The sequence below is a fragment of the Mus pahari genome, chromosome 6 (genome assembly GCF_900095145.1).
Source record: "Mus pahari chromosome 6, PAHARI_EIJ_v1.1, whole genome shotgun sequence".
Classification (NCBI taxonomy): Eukaryota; Metazoa; Chordata; class Mammalia; order Rodentia; family Muridae; genus Mus; species Mus pahari.
This window is the reverse complement of record NC_034595.1, coordinates 40,913,621-40,941,523: the sequence shown is the minus strand read 5'-3', so window position 1 is coordinate 40,941,523 and position 27,903 is coordinate 40,913,621. Positions and strand designations below refer to the sequence as shown.

The following is a 27,903-nucleotide window of genomic DNA, read 5'->3' as shown; positions in this document are numbered from 1 at the left end:
TAGACTTTTTTTTTTTTTTTTTGGGATGTTGGGTGGGTCTTATGGAAACTTTTCCTTTACATCGTATTAGGTCTTTATTTTATACGTAGGTATTGCTTTCATGGTTGATGTGAGAGAAAGCAAGAAGCCTGAAAAGTACCTAGAAGGCTCTTGGTGACGTTTTATAATTTCTGAAGAGTACGTATTACTGACAAAATCCTTGACGGACAGTGTGGACTCGGCTTGTTTTAAATAGGTTATTACAGGAAGAAAGCTATGAGACATGTACTATTTGAATATCTTTATAAAAATGGAAGTGGAAAAAAATGGAGAACAAGAAAACTTTTTCAGTTTCATTTTCCCCTCATTTTGAAATCAATTTTCTTGATTTGCCCCATAACTGGAGCTATATTAAATACAGCTGTTAACTAGGGTAATTATAGAACATTAATTGATTTGTTTTAACAATAATTTTCTTCAGTGATAGGTTTTTGTTGAATGTGTTTTGCTGGGAATATTGACGCCTTGAGATTAGATATCATTAAATTTTCCATAATTGCCACGATTGCATTACTTGTGTCTAAGTATTTTTATCATCTGAACATTGTGGGGGCTCTTAAGTTTAAATGTAAAAAGGCAAAAAATTAACCTCTGATTACTAACATTTAAGGGATATAATACAGTATTAAAAGACAATATGGAATTTGGAGACATTTTAGGATAGATAATTCTCTAATCATAAACAAGAAAGGGCTAGTAATAATGCTTTAAAAACACCTTCTTGATATATTTAATGACTAGTTGCTTTAAAAGTAACCCCCAAATGTCTCAAAAGTTTTAATGAGTGATAAATTTTATTATCACATAGTTCTGCAGTGTAAGGGGAAAAAAAAGCTTTTGTTGAATCTAGAATAGATGGAGCTTAAGTAAAAGAAATGGTGAAATTTGATCTTTGAATTTTGAGCTACATTTTCACTGGGGGCTTTTAAACAATGACAGTAAATTGTATAGAAAGTAAAACAGTTATTTAATCTGTACATGTAAGTACCCTAATGTGCTTGCTTCATGTGCAGAGTCTCGGGCTGTCTTTCATTCCATGCTTTAAAAAAAAAAAACAAAACTTGGGAGGAGGTTTGCGATAGTGGGGGAAGCTTTATATTGCACATGGGTGTGGGGGAAATCAGGATTAAGGAGGTTAAAAGGTAAAGTGTAGGGTCAAGGTTTGCTTGTAGATTCTCTAGCATTTTCTACTTTTTGTGTAATCAATATTTTAAGCAATATACAGTTATTGCATGCATAACAGCAGAGGGGGAAAGTTCTCTTCCAAAAACCTTGAAATCCTGATTCTGGCTTTATCAAGTATGTTCTGTTTTGTATTTTCTAGCCCATCCTAGCTATTGAGCACTTGAAGCCAACTTGCAAATTACAGAGAATTCACTAGGTGGTTTCTATTGTAAGAGAAATACTCTTTTGAGACACCATTAATTTAATATCTCAAATAGCACTAACCTTTTGAGCAAAACAATAATAGTTCTAGTAATTTAAAAACTACACTTTTAGCAGGAAAAGTACAATGTACATGACTGCCAATGCTCATACTATGATATTCTTTGGTCCACTTCCATTTCATGCTTTGTGATGCCTCTGACACACCATTCTGATGCAAGAAACTGAGGCGGGGGAAGCGGGGGGGGGGGTGTGTTCAGAAAACAAGCAATGCGTGTTGATCCTCTTTCTACTCTATAAGCCTGAGTCTTCCTGACACAGATCCACAAGAAGTGTGAGTCTTAACCCCACACCCCTTTACTGAGTCTGAGAGAAGACAGTACAGACAAGAGTCAGCTCTGCCATCTGCAAAGTGGAAGCTTATGCTCCACAGCAATCCAGCCCATGGTCCAACTCTGCTTTACTTCCTTGCCAGGGGCATAACAACTGGAGTTAAAAGACTTATACCCAGATGGGGAAATTAGTGCCATTTGTGTATAGGCTGTAGCCTTATTGAAGCTACTTTCAAAGTAATTGGGAAGAAATCAAGACATAGTATGATTTAATTATAAGTCCTCTAGGGTGGGTAGTGGGTAGGAGTCTGTGGCTCAGAATATATTTAGACTTTTCACTTATTTTGAGTTGTTTACAGTTTGCATTGTAGTTCTTCGTGTGTGTGTGTGTGTGTGTGTGTGTGTGTGAGAGAGAGAGAGAGAGAGAGAGAGAGAGAGAGAGAGAGAGAGAGAGAGAGTGTTACTTATCCTTATACAACTTGGAAGATGGGAAAGGTATAAAGTAGTAAATTTTAGTTATTACGTTGGTTTAAGTTTTCTGCTGAGATAATTCTTGGATGTGTCTTCATTATGTTTTAATTTGATGACCTTTGGAAGTAATTCTGATCCTGAACAGGGATGGTGGTGTGGGAGAAACCTACGCTGTCTAAAAGCCAGTCTAACCTGATAATTGAAACCTTCCTTTAGTTATCTCTGACAATTTCAGGTAGACTTTGACCATGTTAATAAGCTGAATGTGTGTTGCATAACTTTAGAGAATTCAGCCCTGAAAGACATGCCCCAGAACTTGTGCGCTGAGTGATTTTTTTTTCTCACTGTTTTAAGTATAGCATGCAATGTGTGTAGTAGAGACCAATATTTCTATACATCTATGTTGAAAATTGTTTAGAATCTAGGGCTTTAATACAGGCAAAGGACTGATAGCCCAGAATCCAACTCATGAGAGCTACTACCTAACACAGTGTGAGATTGCTAAATTATAGTGTGCTATAGATATAGCCCTTTTCACAGAGTCACCATTGAGTCACCTGTGGAGATTGTTAACTGTTTCCTGACTTAAGCCCGGCCGTTTAGTGATCACTGAAACTCCAGTGATCAAATTCTTTTGTGAGTCTTCAATAACGACAGTGACTTTGCTTTGCACCTACAAAGCCCCATCACTGAAATAGAGCAAAACCAGATTAAAATGTGAGTGTCTGGACAGATGGAAGTCTGAGTCCTTCGGCTCTACAGGTGAGTGGAGCCTTTTAAATGAGGAGTAGCTTTAGACCAGAACTTTCATGTTTCTGCCGGTCATTCTATTGCCTGGTGAGTCCTGTCCTGTTGTTCTGTTCTGTGCCATAACTCAAAAGTGGCTGGCCTGCCTCTGCCTGCCTGCCTTCCTTTCCCTTTCTTTCCTTCCTTCTCTCTCTCTCTCTCTCTCTCTCTCTCTCTCTCTCTCTCTCTCTCAAATGGATAGAGTGTGGAATCTAATTAAACTTAAAAAATATTTTTTTTTAAAGTGAAGTCAGATTTCATCCTGACTTCAGTAACTCTGAAACACCTCTCGTACCCAATCCCCTCCAGTGGCACTAAAGCCCTCGGGGCTGCTGTTACTTTTGTCTTCGGAGATGGGATTAAGATGAGGTTTTATGTGCAAGCAAAGAAAAAGTTTGGATTTTATTTCAAAGTAACAGATAATTAGTTATACCTAGATTGATGTATGATGACTGGCTTCTATTTGCTTTTAGTAATTAAGCAGTTAGAGTTTTATAACACTTTAACACCTGGAGACAAATTTTTAGTTTTATATAAAAGGAAAATTTCACTAAGTCTTCTTGATCTTATTAAATATTAAGTCAAATTAGCTCAGAGATGCTTGCTTTTCGTGATTTATCACTTTCAACCACCAGTAGCTGAGAATATTTTGATGAAAAAGAGAAATAAATGAAAATAAAATGAGGAAAATATAAAGACCAGTCAGATTAATTTTTAAAGCACTAAATCTTTAATATGTTTTCCTGTTTGGGGTTTTCAAGTTCTGGTGAAATGCCCATGTATTTGAAGTAATGACAAAGAGGATGAATTTGAAAGCTCTACTTTCCTTTACGGTAAATGTATTTGATAATTTTTCAAAGCTGATGTCCAGAATTTTGTTTCATTTAACAATTGATCAAAACAATAAATAAAAATGGAAAAGTAAATCTCAGTTAAGGAACAAATTCATTTAAAGCCTGTCTTTGTTTTGAAGAATTCATTTTACCAATCACAAGTGTTCATAGTTTTTCTCTTTTTTTTTTTTCGAAATTTACTAAATTAGAAGCGGTAAGAGAACTGTGTATTGAGAAATAATTGGCGGGTTGACAGGCTTTAGCACTAATTAGCAAAGCTAAAAATAATGTGTGCTGGACATATTCAAATATAAAAACAGCTTGTCATTGTTATTCACTTGTAGTTCAGAACCCATCTCATTAACTAACACTCATACAGACCTGCCTTCTTGGGCCAGAGAATCAGTATTACCTAAAGCTTTTTGTCAAAATCAAATAAAATATGTGTCTCACCTGTCTTAGTTGCCAGAGCAGTACTGACTGCAGAGTTGCCTTCGTCTTCTGATCGTTTTCTATGCTTTGTGTGGACTATCGGAGACCTTCTCCACAGTTCTCGTGATTTAGCTGCCGTGATTGTTTTTATTTTACAGACTGGAAAACTGGCCTGGAAAGATTAAAGATTTCAGAAATCTCCTAAATGGTGCAGTCTGTGTGTTTCCTATCTCATCCCTGCTTTTAATTTGCTGTATGTCATGATATTTAAGCAGATTGTCATTTTTTTTTTAAGTTGGTTTGAGAGTCATTATATTGTAGTGTGTGTGTTCTTTCTTAAATTTTAGAATTGGTTCAAGCCCCATGTCCACATCCATAAAGGTGTAGGAGACAGACAGACTATTACTATAAGTAAAGTAATAGCTTAGGACCCAAATGTGAAGTGGTGGCTTAGGGAACCAAGTTTAGATGGATTCTAAATTGTCTCTGGTGGTCATTCCATGGAAAACACACAGAACAATTTTCTTCTGAGCCTGTCACTGCTGATGTTCTCAGTTCTGTCCCAGAACTCATAGGGTGGAAAAAGCCAACTGACTCCTGCAAGCTGTCCTTTGTCACATGTGTGTCATGGCACATGTGTGTTAACATACAAACACATACCCTGGCTTTCCAGGCTTAGCACAACTTGAATTTAAGCTTCTCATCTGTGTCTTCTTGACAAGTTAGTTTGTATTTTGTGGTAGGTAAAGGTCTTGTACAAACATAAAGACCCCCTTCAAAGCTAACATGTTGTTGTCTGAAAACCAGTGTGGGAGATGTGCTAAAACAGCAGAAACATCTGACCAAAGAGTAGACAGTTTGCAGGCTAAATAAAGCATTAATCACATTATGTAGAAGAGCTTTAATATGGAAGAATATTAAAAATATTCGTGTGGAGAGAGAGAGATCAAATTAAGTTCAAAGGTCAAAACAAAAATGTTTAAAAAATTAGAGAATTTAAATTAAAATATAAATGTAGAATATAAATTTCATAGTGTATAAATGACAGGTAGACAGCAAAAATATTAGAGCTTTAGGGTTTTTCATCTGAGTACCTCTTGGTATTCACTGGATTATAGTGAATTTATTCCAGGAAAGCAAAATCTCTGAGCTTGAGAGCTCGGTTTTAGGGAAAAAAACATCCCAAGGACAACCAAACCCTACACCAAAGAATATCATAAAGTGATTTGCAAATGGGAAGACATTGTATTTGCCTGTGGAAATTAGGGGGTACACAGAAACTTATAGCACTGAAATTAAACACCGGGACAAACAGTATCATCATCAGAAATGGAATTCCCAGAGTGCGAGCACGTAGCATTCTAGAAAATAACACTTAGATTATGCATGGTCATCTATGGGAATGAGCAGAGAAAGCAGTTCAGACTGCTCGTTAGCTACCAGGACTGCTCAGGCCACTTAAAGGATGCTGTGGCTGGAACGGCCTCACCATGTCCTCATAGCTGTCCTCCACACTGTCCCTCATAGCTTCCAGTCAGAGGCTAGGGACTGCACAGACATCAGACGCCAAACCCATGGGTTCCAGTCCCAGCTCGACCCTTAGCTTCTGTATGTGTAAACTTAGACAAAACTTAACACTCTACGCTGCCTTCCTCATCTCTTAAGTGAGATTAAACTAAACTGATGCCTTTCGCACAGAGACGATCAAAAGAGCTTATATATGCAGAAACTGTGTATATGCACAGTTTTGTTCTGTAGCAGAAGAGGAGTCTTTTGGAATTACTTCTGAGAAAGAAATTAGACCAGGGGATAGATGTGTGGTTTTGTTCTTTTCATTGTTCAGAGTTTTTGAACCCTTAGAAAGTCACCTGAATTCCAGGTTTCCTGCCTAGAGTCTAGATCTTGGGGGAATTTGGATAGAATTCATGGTGGCATGCGGTTGGTAAAGCTATAAAAATTATATTGGCTTTTACTAGTCTCTGATTGAAACTTAGAATTTTGTCATATTTACCACAACTGTGGTGACTTTACCGGAGGTGGGTTGGGTACTTGAATATCATATTACAGTTGTTCCTGATACTTGAAATGACTTATGTATTATATACCTTCAACATTATGGTAATCATGAGAACTGCTCTTAGACCTGTCTTTAATCTATCAATAAAGAATCACATATAGGGACTTGAGATAATTCAGTAAGTAGGTAGATAGTGTTTGCCTTTTAAGCATGAAGACCTGAGTTCAAATCCCAGAACTCACTTTTTTTTTTTAATTTTTTTTTTAAAGCCAGCCATGGCAGTATATGTTTGTAATCTTAGCACTTGGGAGGCAGAGGTAGAGGCAAGATGATCCAGAGTCCAAGGCCAGCATGAGCTGTATGGTGAGAACTTGTCTCGAAATGAAATTTAGGAAAAAAAAAATAAATGAAATCTCTTAGTATTGTAATATAATGAGAACAATGGCTTGTATGCTCTAAGGCATAGTGCTTCATTCTGTAGTCCAGGAAAGGACCGTTTCTGTCTGTCCAAGGTGCAGGTCAAACTGTGCCAGCCAGCTCAGAGGGTGAGGGCCCTAGTGAATGGCAACTGGCACACACAGTCTTGGGTAAATACCTTCTGGGCCTAGACAGGGATCATCAGAGGCTTATCTGGAAACACACACAAAAGGCAGATGTTTGCATTTTACTTTTAAATTTCATATACTTGCCATAGTGCATTTCACCCATAAAAGGGACGGTGACTGAAACTGCTCTGCCCCCAGGGACCTCTGCTCAGCCCTGAAGCACAGTGCTGACTGAACCTTTAACACAGTGTGTATCCATCCTCAGCTGCTCTAGGTCTTAGATCTTGGTCCTGGGCCATACTCTCTGCTGACTTAGCATCTTACAAGAAATAATTGAGAAGCTTGTGCTGCAGTACCTCTTGAGGCCACTGTCGCATCGAAAGTCTTCTGGTTCTACTTTATGTTTTACAGACATGGGATTCATCTGCAAAGCACAGCAGATAATCTGATTATTTAATGTCTACATCATGTTAATCTCAAATGCTGGATATTTGAGGTTCCTCAATAACAGATATTTAGAGGAATCTTGGGAGTTGGCATCGTTCTTCTAGAGGAATCGGGAGTTGGCATTGTTCTTCAGTTCGTTTGATCGTGGTGGCCTTACCATTGAGAAAGCATGGGTTTAAGTGGAACAACCGCAAGCACCATATAGCAAGAGGACATGGGTTCAAATTGTCAGTATCAGCATAAAGAGCCTGGCATGGCCATGAGTATCTGTAACTCCAGGATTGTAGATAAGAGGATCTGGGTAGAATTCTCTCCAGCCCGGTTAGTCTAAAGGCTGACTTCATGTTTAATGGGAGATGATGTCTCCAAAAAAAAAAAAGTTTAGAACAATAGAGGAAGCCACCCAACATACTTCTTTGCCCTGTGCATTTGTGGTCATGGACACATGCATCTGCACACACATGTGCAACCACACACACACACACACACACACACACACANAGAGAGAGAGAGAGAGAGAGAGAGAGAGAGAGAGAGAGAGAGAGAGAGAGAGAGAAATTTAAATCTGGAAGGATCCAGATTCTCTTTGTGGTTAATGATTATCGAGTCCAGGGAAGGTAGGATATTTTCCAAGGTTCCTGGAAGGGTAAATGGTAGACCCGAGAGTCTATAAATGGGTAATCTTGCCTTTCTAACACAGTAGCCTCTTTTTTTGGAGTATTTTCTACAAAGTTATAAGTAGGACCCACTGGTCACATCCCTTGTAAAAACTGGACCAGTGTATTTTGCTTATTAAAGATTTTAAATAAAGCTCGCCATTTAGAACCACTTGCCGAGGACCTGAAGTCAGTTCCTAGCACCCACATGGGAGCTTACAACCATCTTTCCCTCCAGTCTCCAGGCATCTGATGTTGTCTTCTGGCCTTTGTGGATACCAGGCACTCATGTGATGTGCAGGCAGACAGTTGAATGCATCTCTGTTCATTATTTACAAGAAGGGTGTTCTAAATGCTTCACATAAAGCAGACCAGGGCTCACAGCAACCATCTATCCAGGCAGGCCCTCTTACTGTCTCTGTTTTACAGATGGGAGGACTCTGCAGCACAGGCTCTCTGCCTTGGTACCCCTCACAGCTTGGCTGTAAATGGTTGTAAGAGGGAGATGGGCCCATCCACTGAACAGTGTTTAGCACCATTAGCTGTCCTCTTAGCTGTACCAACCAGAAATAGCCTCAGCTGTAGCCAGACGGCTCTTGAATTGCTCCTGGTTGAGATTTACTGCTGTGAAGTTGTAACAGGGATGCGCGTTCTTGAAAGACCCTCTTAGTGACTTTACGGTGACTCATGGTCCTGACTGGACAAATTACACACTGCAGGCCCTGTGTCTACATATCAGAATGTGCTTGTGTGGGGGTGGGTATGAGTTAAACCTGACCCACATTACTCTATTTTGTAGCATTTCCTCATCTTGCTTCTAGTGAGAGCCAAAGGCCACAGTTTTTGATCTGCTTTTAACTTCTTTTAATTGCCCCCAATTCATGTAGTGTTTCTTTTAATATTTCCCCTTGGATTTGACCCATCATACACAGACAGTCTTACTTTCCTCTGTGTAACAGAAAACCAAACATATCTCAATTGCTTCACGGTAAGAATTTATGTCTCAGCCAAGACAAACAGCTGCCAAGAAAAACATACCCAGTAATGAATAACTCACAAAGGTTTGGTAAAGAATAAGGAAAGTTATATGATGAAGTATATTACTAAGGTATTGGGTTTTGTTTATTCAGTGCGATAACCTGTTAAATTCACATAAGTCAAATGAGTTTGAGGTTTTTGGTCATTGTTTCTTTGTAATTTTATATTTTAGTTTCAAGAGCAGGTGGTGAGTATTGGGGGGAGAGGGGCATTGAAATTGATTGATTTAAATTCTAGTCCTGCCAAACATGCTAACCATAAGATACGTGTTTTGTTTGTTTGTTTGTTTTGTTTTGTTTTGTTTTTCTCTAAAGGTTTGATTCCCCACCAGTAAAATGAGGTAATGGTATGAAATTGGTCACGTTGTTGAAGAGTTGAAACGGGAGATTGGGCATCAGTATCCAGCTTACGTTCCAGCCTGTAAGTTTCCCATCTTCTTTTTTTGAACCAGCTTATCTGTTAACTTTATCTTCGTGCTCTTTAGCTTTAAGCCAGTTATTCTAGAGAGAAACATATCCTACGAAGTAGCTTTGTGCAGATAACTGGTGCAAGGCATTGCCTGGAGAACAGGGTGGGGACATTGAGTGATCAAGATTGTTGGACATTGAAAGATTTCTATTTAATGATAGCATGGTGGCATAAGGGCCACAGAGGGTCTCTGGAGCCAAAGCCTGCCCTGTTCTTCCATTTTTAGCCAATATTTGAATGCCTGCCATGTATTGGATGCTGTGCAAACCCTGGAGATACAAAGATGGCAAACAGAAGTTAGCTTTTCTACCCCTGGTCCCTGACTCCTTAGTAATTAGTTAGTCATGTGATGTCTTCATACCGACTCCTTCCAAGTGATATGCACTGCTGGGAATGGTAGTGTGGCTGGACTCAGAAGGAGTGTTGGGAAGTATAAATGCTGTCTGCCCTGGGAAAGGGATGAAGGGGGTGACAGCACAGGATTTGATAGTTCTGTGTTATCAGCATGGGGGTCTGACCCACTGGGATATCACGAAGTCAGCTTTGTGGGTCTAATTTAAGCTGTATGTTGTGTAAGAAATGAAAGAAGCGGGGATAGGGAAATGTTAAAGCGAGTTGCTCATAGTGACTGCTTGCTTTGCAAAACATCGTTTTAGTCTTACACACATTTGGTACAGGTCACAATGTAGAATCTCTTTCTTACAGTGATTCCCATGAAAAATGTAATCACTCCTTTCTTCCCCTACCCTTTTGTTTTTTGTTTGTTTGTTTTGGAATTGCATACATACTTATCTTGGTTTTTTTGTTTGTTTATTTGGTTGGTTGTTGTTTTTTGTTTGTTTGTTTTGTTTTGTTTTTATCCCCTTTGGTGTTTTTATGACTTTTGTCTTTTTTTTTTTTTTTTCTCCTGAAGCTGAGAACCAAACCGAGGGCCTTATGCTTGCTAGGCAAATGCTCTACCACTGAGCTAAATCCTCAAGCACATTTACTAGTTTAAGTCCTGTTAGTAGAGAGGCTGACCAGCTTGTTTATCTTGACAGCCTTCCTTCAGCACTTCAAGTGTGCTTTCATGAGCACCTTTGTGTAGAGAATGTGTAATTCAGTAAGTTCTTTGAGGAGGCAAACAGTCATGCCTTTAGACACCTAGGCACCAGAGTGATGGTTTCTGATTTACAGCCACAAGGCCTGATTGTCTTGTCACAAGAATGTTTTGAAACATGGTCAGAAGCAAGCACAGAAGGAAGATGCAGTGCCATATATCATGTGCTGGGAACATGACCACTGTCTAGGATTAGAAGCTGCAAACACCATTTCACTCTTTGACCTCATTGTTGGTTCTGTTTTATTCCACAAGTGTTGAGAGGAGTGAAGTCCTGCACTGAGGATAAGAAAGGTGCTCACAGAAGGGGGAGTGCCTGGAAACCTTAAAGAATGAAGGGGCTCAGAAACTAGATAAGAAAAACCCCCTTTGTTTCTACCCTGAAACAGAACTGGGCTTGAAATTGGTTCTGCTTTTCTCAGCTCTGTGGCTGTAGGTGGAACACTGGACTCTTGGACCCTTAATTATCTTATATATGAAAGGTCCTGGCAACACATTTCACAGGGTGATTTCCTAGGTAAGATAAGCAGCAAGTTTGTATGGAATGTGTCCATTGTGTCATAAATGGCCAGAAAGTAATTGTCCCTGAACTCTAACCTTGTTAGAGAGAAGCCATTGCCTTGCTTCTCTGTTGCTGTGATAAAACGCCATCACCAAGGCAGCTTATAAAAGAAAGCATTTAATGGTGCTTACAGTTTCAGAGGGTTAGAGTCCACGATGGCGGAGGAACATGGTGGCAGAAAGCTCACATTTCATCCATGAGCAGGGGCTGGAGAGCACCCTGGGAATGGTGTCCTTGTGTGTTTTGAAATCTCAAAATGTGCCCCAGTGACACACCTCTAAGGCCAACCTCCTAATCCTTTCCAAACAGTTCCACAAACTGGGGACTGAGTATTTAAATGTATAAACTTCAGAGTGGCATTCTCATTCAACCCACCACAGAGGGATTTGCATTTTCCAAGACAGTTTCTGTAGGAACACACGTGGAAACGTAATGGACAAGAGGAAAGTTTAGAAAGTTAGCTTCAGTTGCGTACGTGTTTAGTTTCCAGACTGTGTGCTTGTGGCTATTGGCTTTGTCTTGGTTTGGGGAACAAAGGGAAAGAGATTCACCTAGGGCATCCTTCTACATCTGCATACTGCTCTTTCCAGTTTGTACCATAGCCCCACCCACAGCGGTCTATCTTGGGTACACTTAGTGTAGATTTAGCCTTTCATGTACATTAGGGGTATTTATGGAGACTAGCTTTTACTTCTCTGAATTAAGTAAAGGGATTCCACTATCCAGTCTGCTCAAATAACTGTGGATGGATGTTCTGAGCCTTTAGTCTCCATCTCCCCACATTAGTGGCTGTAAAGTCTCATTGTTTCCTAGCATTGCTTAAAGCAGGACTTCATTTTCAGGAAATAATCTACCAGTGAGGCACAGCAATTTGCATGTGAGCACAAAACAGCGTTGCCTTTGTCCAAGAAGGTACCTGTTCTGGCGTGCACTTTATTAAACCTCAGAGAAGTGTACCTCAAAGAATGAGCCTCTTAACAAAAAAAAAAAAAAAAATCTATTTGTGTTAGAGGTAAGGATCAAACCAGAGCTGACTACACTTGCCCCAATCAAATATGTATCCTTCCACCTCAGTAGCTAAGCTTGTGTCATCCCTCTGTCCCTGAGTGTTGTATGTTTTCTGCACTGCTCTTTGGAGATTGACATTAACATGTACAGCCATTCATAGCGGCACTAGACTTTTTGTCTGATACATTTCTGCATGGTCAGTTACAAGTCTAAAGCACAGGGTACTTAAGAAAGGCCTGGAGCTGCAGTTCTCATATTGCCCCTCAGTGTTCTAGGAGCGTGCTGTGGAGGGTGACAAAAGGTGTTGGGGATCCACGGATATGGGAACAGCTATTTTGATGTTTTCCCAGAAATTGAAATTCTTTAATCCATTAGTTTCCAACTTGGAATGCTTTAAATAATTAAAATTTCTGAACGGATACTTTGCTGTTCATGAGCTACTGACTTTTAGAAGCTGATATTTAATACATATATGAAATTTGACGTATTTTTCGGCAAAATATTGCAATTCTGAGCCCTTAGGGAGTAATTTTTTCCTTTGATGCTTTATTCCTCCAGCCAGCTCTGGCTGCTTTTGTGCTGTTAATATTTTATCTCTCAGATTGTTAAGTACATTGAGAAATTCACTGGGTCTCTGAACAGTTATTGTAACTTTAGGGAATACTAACACAAGGAAAGTAGGTAAATAACATAAAAGTCAAAATTGTTTTTAAAATATCTAATTAAAATTATGAAATGTCTTAAAGCAGTTGACCGTTATTTAAGATATTTAAGATATGTCAAAGAAAAGAATTTTCTTTAAATATTTTGGATTATCTCATGCATGAGTACTGTATTGGCATCATTTCCACCCCTCTCTCCCCACTCCAACTCCCCCTGTGTTCTCTCCCATCCCCTCTCAGATTCATGGCCTCTTCTATAGTTACTATTGTTGCATATGCATACACGACCTGCTGCGAGTGCTCAGTGGCTCATGCCACACGAGTTTAGGGCTGAGCATTTGGGATTGGAGAACCTAAGTCTATTTCCGAGCTCCTCCCTGGAGAAGATCTCCTCTCCCTCTCTGCTGCCACTGGGTCTTCATCTAAAAGCAGTGCCCTGTGAAATTTCCACTGTCCATGTTGGGATGTCAGCTGGTATTGTTTGTGTGCAGGCAGCAAGATTGTCAAGAGTGCATGGGTGTGTAGCATCCCTGTCATGTCTAAAAGACACTGTCTAGAAACAAGCATCCTGGTCCTCTGGTTCTTACAATCTTGATACATCTTCAGAGCTAGGGATTTTATTTAATTCAATGTCTGTCTGCCAATAGGCTCGCATACATATTGAGACTGTCATGGGTGTAGTCAACTGAATATCATTTCCCACAAATGCCAAGACTTTAAGTGATTTTCTAGAGCAGGCTTAATTTATTTCTGTTCATGACTCCTTTTCACCCAAGAAAAATGTGCACATATATAAAGNATATATATATATATATATATATATATATAGGCTGATAATAAATTACAGAGAAACTTATTTTAAAACCAAATAATTTTGTCACTTAGTATATACACAGTAAAATTTCATACTAATGAAATGAGTATGTTTATTTACCTTTACATAAGGAAATCTTGGCTGGATAGTTAATACTGCAAAGAGAAGCACACTAAGTACTTTTCAGAATTGATCTATATTTCTATTTTATAATTGTTAGCGGAAATGCCCCTTCATATACATACAGAGTTCATGTAAAGCAGATGTTTGTTTAGGGCCATTTCCGAACTATTTGGAATGGTGTCATAATTTAGAAATAACCATGTAGTGACTTGATACATTACCTAAATGTGTGAATAATTTAAACAAACTTACTCTCTAGAAGGTCACTCAACCCAAAGGCTTAAACATAAGCAGAAGTCCTGGAAAGTGAATGGCTGCCTTCCCTTGGCAGGATTTTAATTTTCATGCAGGAAATTGGTATATTTTACTAGAAATGGTGACTCTGGGCTCAGATGTAGTTTTCACTATTGGATCCTCTGGCAATTTTTCTTTTGAAATATCATCTTTTAAAAGTCTGTTAAAATGTGAAAAATCCAGGTGGGGTGGCTCATGCCTATAATTCACTTGCTGAGACAAGAGGATTACTATTAAGTTCAAAGCCAGCCTAGGCTCTAGAGTGAGTTCCTGACAAGCCTGTAGAGTAAGACCTGTCTCCTACAGACATTTAAAATGACTTTGTAATTGATCAACTTCCACTGTCGGTCTGACCATGGTTCTTCATGATCTGCCCTGTCCAGAAGATGGAATGTGTAGAGAGTGCCGCTCTGTGTGAGGGGAGCAGGATGGGGTCGGGGTCAGGTAGTCCACACCTCTGATTTCCAGCTTTGGGAAGCATGGACCTTAGATCTGAAGTAAGACTTGAAACCATTCCTGGTCAGCTTCCATTTTGTTAATTTGTGATGCAATATCTCCTTCATGCTCAGAACAATGTATCAATATGTGCTCAGAACAGTATAGATCTATATGTGCTCAGTACAGTATAGATCGATATGTGCTCAGGGCCCTACAGGTGTGGAGCAGAAAGTACACTGTCTGAAGTACAGTTGGTTGTCTTTGGTCTTTGGATCAACCTTATTTTTACCTTGAAGGAAAACACAAGTTTAATTATCTTGTATTTACAGTTCCTGATGACTTTGAGGTGATTTTGAACCATGGATGCAAAAACAAAGAACAACATAAAAGATTTTAGAATAGTAGCTCCCGTGATTTTATTTTTACCTTAAAAACTAGATCTGAGGATATAGCTTAGCGGTAGAGAGCCTACCCAGCATGCACAAGACCTTGTCTTCAGTGCCCAACCCAGAAAAAATAAGAAGTAATTATTCTATACACTTATATTTTATCTTCAAAGTGCTTGCTGAATATTAATTAACTTTTTGAAACTTTAAAGGAACTCCAGCCAGCTTGGCCTTTTTGTAGTGAATATCTCACTGAAGGCAGGCGGGGTAAAATTGAGCTATAATTGAGCCAAAATATGACTATTAAAATATCCTTATTAATAAGATGCCTGGGCTTCAAAGAGGAACAATCTAAGTGGGGTAAAGTAATGTGCTTCTAAGAAAATAATTTACTTCATGCTGCAGAAAACTGACTAGTTTGGCTTGGCCACATAAAATCCTTTAGTGGTAAGCAAAATAGACAGGGTTTAATTTAATTTCTCACTATGGAGACTGTGCTGCGATCCTTGGCCTGATATCTTCATTAAGTATTTCTAGATTTGGGACCATTGTTTTTCCATGCTTAGCCTGAGAAATAGCAAAAAGTAATAATAGTAAGATCAGAGTTAATCCATCTTAATGACTGGCCTAACATATTAGCATTGAAACATGTTTTTTAAAACAAAATTATAGTTATATATTACAAGTTTAGAATAGCTTGCCATTTTAAAAATAATTTCTGTGGCAAACTTCTAAAATTTGGTTTCACTGGCGGTTTTACTTTTCAGGCAGTTGTTCTAATGTGGCACATTGTTTCTTTATGGCTGTCCTTGCTGCTAATAACCCTCTTTTGCACCATGAACTGATAGCAAAAGTGAGTTAATATTCAACACTGTGGCAGTGTGGAAGGAGGTAAATACCAATTATATAAGTAATTCTCAGTTCTATGTGAACTGCTACAATATAATAAAAAGAAAGATATTGCAAATATATGTAGGCATAATCTGTAGTAGACAAATGAACTACCCACAAGAGTATAATTCCAAGAGTGCTGACATGATCCTTTCTGATGGAGCCTTCATAATCTGGTCTCAGCTAAAAGCAAACATTAGTTCATGCCTTGTCACATGGTGTATTTTCCATAAATGATGTTCCCTGCTGTCAAAGTCAAGATCTTTGTAGGTGACATTTTCAGATTACAGATAGCAGAGCCTATTCTTTTTAGTTTCTGCCTGATTTATACCTGAGCAGTTGGTATGTGGTGATTCTTCATTCTTCCCTAGAGAAGTACCATCTTGTCTTTTCTAGGATTTGGTTGGTTGGTTGGTTGGTGTTGATAAAGGGCCTCCTGTATCTCAGGCTGGCGTTAAACTAACTCACTGCATAGTAAGAATGACCTTGAACTTCTGATCCTCCTGCTCTCATATGTTTTAAAAATGTTTTGGTTAACATTAATTGTACATATTAATATGGTTCCATGGATTTTTTTCATTCATAAATAGTCAGTGTCCTTGTGTGTGCCCACCTTTCCCTCCCAACCTTTGGAGTCACTCTTCTGCATTCAGTCTTTGCTTACTCAACATAGGCATCTCTCCTGTGAAGCCTTCTGTGACCCCCTTCTAGTCAAAAGACTTCTGTTTTCCCCTTGTCATTTTTCATCATAGATGTTTCTACTTTTGCTTGTATTAAAGTATTGTACTCGTTTTCTCTGCTCACCATCTGTGAATATGCTTGACCTGGGGAGTGGTACTAATAGGAGGTGTGGCCTTGTTGGAGTAGGTGTGGCCTTGTTGGAGGAAGTGTGTCACTGTGGGAGTGGGCTTTGAGACCCTCCTAGGTGCCTAGAAGACAGACAGGTCAAGCTTCTTCCAGCCACCTTCAGATCAAGATGTAGAACTCTCAGCATCAACTGCACCATACCTGCCTGGACACTGCCATGCTCGCCTGCCTTGGTGATAATAGACTGAACCCCTGAACCTGTAAGCCAGCTCTAATTAAATGTTGTCCTTTATAAAAGTCGCTTTGATCATAGTGTCTCTTCACAGCAATGGAAACCCTAACTAAGACACCATCTCTATGTAGTTGTTAACTATCCATGTTGAACTGCATGGGGCTCATCTGTGCCCTGGAATATAAAAGTTAAGCATTGGGTTTTTATTGAGATGAAATGAAGTATAAATAAGTACCACAATTACTAAGAGTTTCTAACATCCAGTTTATAATATAGCACTTTTAAAAATTCTATCCCATTTTTTAAAAGTAATAGCTTAGTTTTGCTCTTTAGAGTTCTGTTTAATGGAAAAATTCTGAAAAATTGAGAACACATTTAATAGAAGTTTTATCTTCATCAGAGTTTTGCTTTCCATAGTTTCAGTTAGTCATAGACCACCATGGCCTGAAAGTATTAAATGGAAAATTCCAGAAGCAAAGAATTAGTGAGTTTAAAATAAGCTATATGATGCCACATTCCTATAAATATTCAGTATTGTTATTGTTAATCTTTCATTGTGCCTAATTTATTATTTAAAGCCTTATCATATATGTAGAAATAGCAGAAGGTATTGGAGCCTTGGAATGCATTCTCCACTTACTGCTATATGTTTTTAAAGATAAAAACTAAAACCAGGTATTACTCGACTATAAGTTTACTGGTGATATAATTTTCCTGTTGTGTTTATTCTGCTCTGGCTAATTATGCTGTGTGGACATCATTATATACCAGTTTAACACTCAACTGGTTCAGAAGCACTGTTAGATATGGAAATACTACCATACTGATTGGAAAGTGGTCCCCACTGCAGCCCTTCTGTTCGCCCTCCTCTGCTCTGGACTGCTTAGCACCCAGCAGTGGCTGGGGAGCTGGCTCCTGGCACAAGGGAGCAGGCCCTCTTGGTGTGATCCATTCTGTTTTGTTGTGATAGTGACTTATCTCTCTAAAATAATGGCACCACTGAAACTGGGTTTCTTAGAAGACAGTAGTGAAACATACTATTTCACTGCAAAATATGTTCACTACAAACAGAAATATATTTTTTGACCAAGAAATATGTCAAGATCCTGTTAGGAAATAGCAACTTGGGATATTTTATGGGGGTGTTAATGAAGGAGTGATTTTAAAAGGAAACAGTATGGGGAGCCCATGGGCCTGTTTGGAAAGAAAATGGTTACACCTTAAGCATAAGTTCAGTGGTTGCTAGACCCTATATGGACAAAGGCCCTTCTGAGAAGCTGATTGGCTAGCAGTTGACAGCTGTAGTCAACCATTGTACCCCCTAGGGAATTAGCCCAGGGACTGGGCACTCCAGCTTTTCTCCCTGTAGTCTTTTACCAAAGAGTCTCCTGGCTGGGCCAAACTGTAAATCAGAAAATTGCCTCTATAGGTTTTGTTTTGTTTTGTTTGTTAGTTAAGATAGCCTCCACAGTAGAGTGTTAATTTGGCAGAGTAAGCCTAGAAGAACATTGGTACACATTTAGCTTTTTTGTTTGTTTGTTTTCTTAATTCCACAATGAGAATTTGTATCTAGGAAAGAACTTTGGAGCCTCAAATGTAGGCTATAATCAGGATATGAGTTGATTATATTCACTTGACAGGTAACCTGAATTGATGTGCAGGGGTGGGAGGGAAAAGCCACAGGGGCATCAAGTACCTGAGAGCTTAGGCGAGATGGAAAAACCACTGCGGATGTGGGGGCATCTTGAATAAACAGCTCTCTCTCGGCCACAGAGGTCAGCAGTGACAGGAGTGGGTGTGTAACCACAGAGAGCAAGCATCGCCCTGATTATCATCAGGTCTTTCTCCATAGGACCTGTGGGCAACTCATATTCGTGAATATTCCAAAATCACCTCAGTGGAGGCCTTGAAGACTGTCTCAGAGATACAACTCAAGCAGTTTATAGACACTGAGTCCTGTCATGAAATTTCATAAAGAAACCCAACATAGCACACAAAAATAAAACTTCTGCATTCGGGGCGGTGCCCCTTCTTTTCTGATGTGTAGCCTGGACACATAGATGATGTGATGAGATCATGCCTGGGTATATAGTCTCATGATTATAGACTCTGTCTTCCATGTCTGTAAGTGGAGCCTTCTCCCAGTACTTCCCAGGTTATGGAGGCTTCTTCTCATGTTTTCTCTATACTTATTTTATTGGCTAGTTGATAAGGAATTGGTGGTGATCTAATCACCCAGCTATCTGAGAGCCTAATACTTGTGATTATCTACTGCAATACACATTGCAGAACTTCTGTAAATGTATTGGTGCTCTCTGCAGTCTGAGCTGCTCTGCTCACTCTGCTGTGTGTGTACCGAGTTCAGTAGGCTTTCAAGAGGTAAGAGATTCTAGTGGGTAACAAGGGCTGGGAATTTCTGATCTGGTGGGGACCTAGTAAGAGCAGGAGTTCCCAGAAACAGCAAGTTAGCTTGAGTCCAACCCCAGGCAGCACAGGTGTATTTTCAGCTCTACCAGACTGTAAAATCTAGGGAGAATGAAAGCACACTATTTATCTTGAAGGACTCTGCTCTTGTGCTATGGAAATCGGGTAAGCTGCTTATGGTTATGTTTTTAAGATACTTTGCAAATTAGAAATAAATTCAGTAATAAAACTCTAGTGAGACTTGTGTGCGTAGGTGATTGGATGTACAGAGTTATGTTTCCCATGATTCACCCACTGATGTCTTATGTGTGCACTTAAGTGATTACTCTGTTCTGGATACACAAAAAGAGATATTCATAATATTTATGTTTATTGAAGAGAATAAGTATTTCAACCACAAGTAATCATATATTTAATGTTTCCAAAGTGACTAAGCTGAATTATTCTAAATTAGGCAGGAAATTTTAATAACATTTCTATGTGTAATTTCAAGAGAATGATATGTCTAAAAGTGCCTGTCTCTCCCATATATTAAGCATCTTTTGATGTATTATATAAAGACACTTGTATAGCTTGTCTAAATGAGTAAACTGCAAGTCATATATCTTTTGTTTACTGTTTCTCTTTTCCACCATTACAAAACCTGTGTGTTGCTAATTCTAGACTAAGCGTCTCAATGGACTGAAAAAGGGCTTTATCCCAAGTGTTCTCACCACAGTGGACTCTCGTTCTTTGCTACAGTATCAGTACCCTTGTAATAAATGCCTTGCAGTATAGTGTAGCTGGGACAGTGTGTCTTCCTGAATTTCTTTCTTTTTCTTTCTTATTTTTTAGTAGATATTTTCTTTATTTACATTTCAAATGTTATCCCCTTTCCTGGTTTCCCCTCCAAAAACCCTCCTATCCCATTCCCCCTCCACCCCTGCCCACCCCCACTCACCGACCCACCCACTCCCTCTTCCCTGACCTGGCGTTCCCCTACACTGGGGCATTGAGGCCTTCACCAAAGGGCTCTCCTCCCATTGATGTCCAACATTTCCTGAATCTTAAATGTAAACCCAAATTTAACTAATACACCCTTCATCCTTCCTGCCAAAAACTCCAGTTGCAGCTATACAAGTGAAAATGAGTGTAAATTAATTTTAAAATGTTCTTCCCATATTTCTGCCTTAAAGAAGGTAATGTACTTATGAAATATATTAGTGGCCATTGTCAGGAAGTCAAACTGCTTTGGTTCCATGCTGCCCTTCCAGAGGAAACATTCTCTAGAAGGACATCACAATCAAGATGTAATGCTTTAGAAAGAAAGTCATGTTCAATATAAACAAATCAACAACAGCAACAAAAACACTGAGAGTACATTAATGGCTTTTTAAACAAAACTACGATCAAATTTGTAGTAATAAACCTGGTTCTGCAAATGTGTCTAAGGCAGAGGTTTCCTTGCCATCTGCAGGGACAGGCACTTCTTCCTGAGGCTAGAACATTTTTAGATGCCAGTAGAGAGATGTGCATAGTCGGCTGCTGATGCCATTTCCAGTATTGCCACCATGACTTGCAGGGCCATCCCTGCCAGGTCCTCTTTCTGGCATACCTGTTCTCTGACCTTGAGCTCATGACCTTGGTTCTCCAGGATTTCTTTTGGTTTCCTTGTTTCTCTTTTGCATTTGTGTTTGTGGGTATTTACTGTGATCTGTGTCTTTCCAGAGGACTTTGGTGGGAACATTAGAAATGCACACACATGCTGAGACTCCAGCTTCTTCCCTCGAGTGCATTCCTTGATGGGATTTGATGTTTTCAGAGTTTAGCTCAGTACGAGACCTCAGAGATACATATATCGAAGGGGAGTGTAAGGATTCTGTGCAGAGGGGAGTGATAGTCTTATTACCCATTTGCTTTTTGACACAGGATCCTGCAGTGCATGTGCATCAGTGTGGGCTTGGATTGAAAGCAATTCTCCTGCCTCAGCCTCCCAAGAGCATAAGTTACCACATGCAGCTCTGTTCAGTTTTATGAAGGGAATAACATGGAGAGGTGCTCCTTAACCTTGTCGGGCCTTAGGAGACTTGGAAATAATCAAGCTATGATGCAGTGCCTGCATAGTGTAGAAAGCAAGGGGAACCGCTGTGGTTACAAACACTTCCGTCCTCTCCTGTGGAGTGTCAGATGGGACTGCTACAAGCCGTAGATCACCCATAGCTGGTGAACCTGGACTTTCCTTCCAGAAGCCTCCTTTGTGTGGCCAGGCTGCATTCCACCTAGAAACCCTGTCTAGAATCAGCTCCTCTGAAAGCTTTTGGAGTCTTCAGATCTGAATACTGCCCTGTCATTGATGGGCGTTCACAGCATTAGATTTCAGTAGACCAAAAAACAAAAGCCTATGTGAACAAAAAAATGGTGATTGTGCCCAAGTTGTTGGTATGTCTTCACCGGTGACACCAAAATGCCCTGCAGGGTGAAACTGCTGAAAACATCTGGGTGTACATAGTGTTCTTTAGTCTCATGGGAAGGAATTGGTTGTGGCTGCCATGGCATTGGTCTGTTTGGACCACCAGTTAGAAAAAATGGCAGTCTCGGTTCTGATGAGACAGGCAGCTTTCCTGGCTTGCAGGTGATCATTTTTCCTGCTGTGTTGTCTGCATAGACTTTTCTTTACTTCCTTTCAAGGCAGGGGTGGGGGATGGGGGTGGTATAGCAAACTCTCTGGTGCATCTCTTCTTATGAGGTCACAGATCTTGTTGGATCAGGTTATCACCCTTTATGACCTTCCTTAACCTTAATTACTTTAATTACCTTAGGGCCCCATTTTCAAATGCAGCTTCGTTAGGAAGGATTCCAGTTTGAAGGGCATGAGGAGCACAAGCCCACAGTTATCACTAACTTGTTAAGATTTATCCAAAAGGGTAGAAAGCATAACAGGCTGTGTGTTCCATTGTAATGAAGACCTTTCATATGCCAGATGTTGTTGAAAGCTTGTGTATATACATCATTGTGTTTATTATAATATATGAGTTATTATAATATCTCATCTGAGTCTCTCTGTGACCATAGAAGGTAGGTATCATTTGTCTCTGGTAAGTACAAGGCTTAGATAAATTAGGTGATTTACTAATTAGGAAATTACCAGCACACTTCCAGGCTAAAATGAGAGTATAGTCTTGTCATGTGAGCTGTGTCATACAGATTACAATATATTCAACATAACAGTCTTAACATCACAGGTCAACCAAAATAAGTCCTCCAGCTCGCTCAAGGCCAGGGTGACAAGTGCAGAGTCATGTGAACAGGCTCTAGAATCCATCTTAATGTCATCTTTGCTTTTGCTCGTTGTAAGTTGGTGCCAGCACGATCCAGCCTGTGTTGTGTGTAGGACTCAGCTTTACTCCAGCTCCCTCTTGGGAACTCACTGTGACCAGATGCCCAAGCCTTACAGTGCTTCACATGTAACACATATGTCTGACAGGCGTGACACTGATGAAATCAGTGACTTCCTTGAGGTCACTAAACCCTCTCAACACCACTGCAATCACTTACAGACAGGGCTAATTCCTATTACTGCCATGGTTTAAAGATTATGTAGGGAAAATAGCCATACGGTATACTTTAAAAAGCTAATTGCTTCTCCTTCCCTCTTTCCCACTGGGTTTCTATGGATTTAGACAAATAGAAAATGGCTTCAGTTTGGCCTTCTTTACTGGAGAGCCTATTAAAGTATCTTCCACATTTTCTACTAGCTAAAACCTAATTTTGTATAGAATATACTTAAACATTAAGATTGTAGAGACTTAAGTTTATTGTCATTTATTGTTTGTCCTGAATTCTTATAATGTTATATTTCTTCTTTCTCTCCTTTAAAGGAAAAGAACTCAAGAATGGGTAGAAGGGTGTAACGCTGATAAATGAGGCTCCCTGAGAGGAGACAAACCTGATAACCTGTGTGTGCTATGAGACAGACAGTGGGTGGGGATGAGGGAAGAGCATGGGATGGGGTCCTTCAGCAGTCAAGACAGGGCAAACAGGGAATAAACTTGTTTGGGACAGTTCTTTTCTGTATTAGTAGTTATAGCAGTTATACAGATATTCACTTGAACCTCATAACACTTCCTAAATTAAAGCATTTCTGTCTTCAGTAGTTTTCTTCCATAGAAAGAATTCTATAAATCTAAAATTATATAAATGATGGACGTGTCTGTACATACGGTCCTACTGAAAAGGCACTTGAGAAACCTAAGTGATATTATTTCATTTTCTTTTCTATATATCATCCTTAAAAAAAAAAAAAAACTCTTAAAAAATCTCACATTGTAAGTTTTTTCCCTAAAATTCATATGGCTGAGTTCTTTAGTACAATTTGAAGTATGTGTTTTTGTTTTTATGAGTTACTTTTTATCTGCTCTGTGTGTGTGTGTGTGTGTGTGTGTGTGTGTGTGTGTGTGTGTGTGTGTGTGTACATACGCCTTTTTGAAGCCCACCAGATGCAAGGCAAACACACATCTGGCTTCTATCAGTGAGGGAGTAGCTTTAAGCACATCCTGTGAAATTGTCTGTTCCCAAAAGTAATCCCAACACATTCAGTAAATGTTATTTTCCCCCCACAGTTATGTTCTTGATTGGACCACAAATTTTTCCATAATGCTGTACTTAAAATATAGTACATTCTGCTCTTCATCCATAATCATCTGCAACTCCCCATACCAGCTTTCTTAGGACAAATCTTTTAAACATGGCACGTGAAATGAACTATATTTCAGTGCTAGAAAGAGTCACTGTGTACGGCTCTGCCTGGTTTGTAGTCTCTGTGGTTGAGGCTGGTTTCCTTCCTTATCTCTGCATTGGAAGCACAGCAGTGTAGCTAGCTCTCTCCTGCTCCCGTGTGTCCAGGACATGTTAGCATTGCTTCTAGAATGGCCTCAAGTCATTGTTTACAAAGGACATCAGACTGCTAGTTTCAAAGTAAAAGTTAGTTTGGATTTTATTTGGATATTCATACTAATAAAGAGACCCAAAAGAAAAAATCCTTTTAGGATATGAAAATTATAAATGAGCCATGTACCTCAGTGGGTTTTACTGCTAACAGCTCTTATGATTCAACTTTAACTGCTAAGGGCTTATAATCAGGGATCCACAATCCATTTTTTTTTATAATCCATTTTTTGTCTTGTTTTATTTTCTAGTTGTAACGTAATTATGATAAGCCTTGAAGTTTATGTCACGAGGGGGATATATTACCAGCAGTCACTTGGAATCCTTGATTCACTAAGTATCATAGAAATATTAAAATGAAAAAAAAAAAACTCCACAATGTGTAACAATGTTAGCAACTTTCTTTATAGGTAGTGTAATGGTAAGAGTGACTTGTCAACAGACAAGGGTGTACCATCATCTGGGCGATAGGCGATAGGAATGCCTGTGGGGATTATCTTGTTTCCGTTAACTGATGTGAGAACATTCCCTGCACATAAAGAGGAGAGTTGAGAAACTCTGTATATTCTCTGCAGTCTTCTGATAATGGACACAGAGTGAGCAGCTGCATCAGCAAGGACACCCACCCCATCCCCCACCACACTGCCTCGACTCCCTGCCCCGGTGAACTGCCCTTTGAACTGCAAGCTAAAGGAAACGCTGTCTCCCTTCAACTGTGTGAGGTTATTCTATCACAGCAGCAGAAAAGAAACTGAGACAGGATACAGAGCTATCTACTTCTGGACATTTGAACTATAAATTGAGGCATTTAAAGTTGGGAAACAGGAAGTAGGAGGGAGATATGAATTACTGTATTACCCCATCTTTCCCCTAAATGAGCCTCATCAAATAGCCAGTAAGTTCTCAGATAATTATTGTCTCTGGTAATTACTGTCTCTGGTAAATCAAATAATCACCCACAGTCATGCTTCTGTGTAACATGAATCTGACATTTTTATGTTAGACAGTGAATCTGAAAAAGTCACAACGTGTTATTAATTGTGTAGCATGTGCCTTCTAAAGCGATGTAACCTGTATTTGCACCTTAATCATAAACATAACAAGTTAGGAAAATGAAAAAAAGAAGAGCTTTTTTTTTTTTTTGAGAAACTACTCCATGAAATCTTCATATTATGCTGTATTTTGTTACCTAATCTATTCATTTGATATTCATATTTGAACCATGGCTGTTCTGGTCGAACCAAGAACTATTAAATATATTTACAATAATGGGTATCATCTCTTAAGTATTCTTACATCAATTAGTATCTTTACACTCTTTTACCTGACTCCAGGCAAGAAAGTGAGGGGCTTGTGCAATAGCTCCTTCATAACCTAGCTGACCAGGAAAATGTACTGCACGTAGTTCACGTATTCCACTGTGTGACTGTACTTGTAGTGCTCAACTTTTAAACAGTTCATGTTAGCTACATCCAAGTGAGTAAACGCTTCACCTCTTAGCTCTGTTGCACACTTACTTACTGCTTGTAAGTAATATTTTTATAGAAACCTAGTAAAGTAGGAAACAAAAGTAATATATAATTCTAGTTATTGTAAAATAATAAAATCATCTAAAATAGTCACTTCGGTACCCTTCAAGAAAAATGTTATAAGCATAATCTTGTTATGTATACTTTGCACAGAAATTATCATATATAATGTCATTAATCTTCTATAAGGACCAGGAAAGAATATAACAATATCATAATTCATTTAGGTAGTGTCTGTAATATTGATGGACATTCATAATCTTTCTAGTCTTTAACAATTAAGACTACGGTTGTAGTGAATGTCTTTGAATGTAGAACTTTTTAGTTGTATTTGTGAAAAAATATTCCACTCTGAAAATTCTTGTCTTGAAGAGATTTATGTTTCCACACACCGTGAGGTGGCAGCTTAATATTATTAAGGGCCATCTAAATGGCCAAGATTAGCCAAGCAGAGCATTATGCTATACGCAATACTGTACTGAGGCCACTGCAGTCCTATGGGCTGTGAAAATGGCTGTATTCATCATTGTTAGTTTATGACTTAATTTTACTTCAGAACCTCCTTGTCATTTCACAAGCAGCAAATATTCTGAGATTCATGTTATTCAAGAAATATTTAAAACAGGGACCAACCACAACCCCCTGTGCATAACTACCTTCAAAATTGGACACTCTAAGGATGACTGCATTGTTACATTAGGAAACAGCTTGTGTTTCAACTAATGGCTGTGTTTTTCTTCCTCAGGTGGAAGGAGAGATTGTGGAAAAGCAAAACAATGAAGAGGCCTGGTATTGCTCCTGTAACTTGGAACTGGAGAGGAGGCAAGATGCTGGCATAGCTGTTGAACTGAGAACCTGCTATGCCAACATATTGCCATCTTTCCTGTCTGACAGCAGCTTGGCCACCTCTGTGCCGTTCCTCCTTGTCTTGCTACAAGCAATCTGTGATATGTAGGGCTCTGCGACTTGATCTGTCTCATCCTGACTTCTCTCCAGTCCTGTACTGAATCACTCACTCTGATCTAGCCACACTGGGGCTTTTGGGGCTGTTCTTGGATGCACCAGGAACATTCCTGCCTCTCCTGCCTTGTTTCATCGTTTGGGCATCAGTGGAGAACTCTCTCACCATGGCCCCGTCTATAAAACCTTACATGTGGCTAGCCACCGTTCACCTCATGACCCTGCTCTGACTTTTCAGAAACACCGGGCACTACCCGTCCATGTTGGTTTGCTTGGTTACTGCTTTACTTCCTGTACCAGATTATAAGTCCTTTAAGGGACACCAGTCTTCATTTCTTATTCACCATATCCCTAGACCCTGACATTTGTAAGTCCTCGAGTCATGTCTTTGAAACTCTACCCTGAACTTATTGTGCAACAGAAGTGTCAAATAATTAGATTTTATCATGTCATGAATGGCTATGATGAAACATTGGTTTATAAGTAACAAAGAATAAACAAATCCTACTGATTTCTAAGCCTGCAAACCCAACATCTTAAAGGAGCCACAATAAAGTTACCATCGGGTCTACAACTCAGAGAAGACAAAATATTGTATTGAAAAGACATTATATTCAAAATAAAAGTTACTTTCCAGTTTCAGCATGGGTGTCACTTCTGTGTTCTTAGTTAAACCATAATTTTCTCTGTTGCAAGATCATACTGACCTCACAGGATCCTTGAGGTAAGTTAGTGAGATTAGTCTTAATCATGTCTAAATGCTTTTATCTAGAAAATTTATGATGTGCTCATACTGGTAAAAATGCCATGAGTTTTAATTATTTTACTGCCCAGAAGTCTTTTCTTTACTTAGAAGCAGGTGATCTTAAGTGGACATTCTAGACCTATAGAGCATGTAGCATTCTACATGAAGACACAGAAATGTTGAGACCAGTTAATTATCATGGGTCTCAAATGTGTCTTCCGGTTCCTTCCCACTCCTACCTTTCTTATTTCTGGAGTTACTTGTTGTCTACCAACCTGTGGCTTTTATGCATCCACTACATCATTATCAAAAGAATGCTTGAATGTCTGATATTCACATTTTAAAGCTTTAAAATTTTAGTAAGAAGTTTTGCTCTTAATATACTAAATTTTATATTGGTGCTTTTTCACAGAAGAAAATAACTGTCACTCTTTTTGGTAGGATAATGTAACTACTGCATCCAGAATAAACTCATTATGCCTTGTTCATGCCTCTGAGAGTATACTGAACAAAGCCCTAAATGTCACAGGTGGGCAGCACAAAGCTGTGTCAATTC

The 27,903-nt window shown here is 39.2% G+C and overlaps 1 long non-coding RNA gene across 3 annotated transcripts in view; it reads left to right on the top strand.

Annotated features, from left to right (window-relative positions):
* Window positions 1-27,601, top strand: part of LOC110323789 — a 32,445-nt gene extending 4,844 nt beyond the window's left edge. For 2 of the 3 annotated variants that reach the window (XR_003844092.1, XR_002380643.1), the window contains 2 exons: window positions 9,297-9,402; window positions 26,388-27,244. This is a non-coding gene — a long non-coding RNA (uncharacterized LOC110323789). Of the gene's footprint in view, window positions 1-9,296; window positions 9,403-26,387 lie in introns of all 3 variants that reach the window. The other variant, XR_003844091.1, reaches the window with a different exon arrangement.
* The last annotated feature ends 302 nt before the right edge of the window (window positions 27,602-27,903 follow it).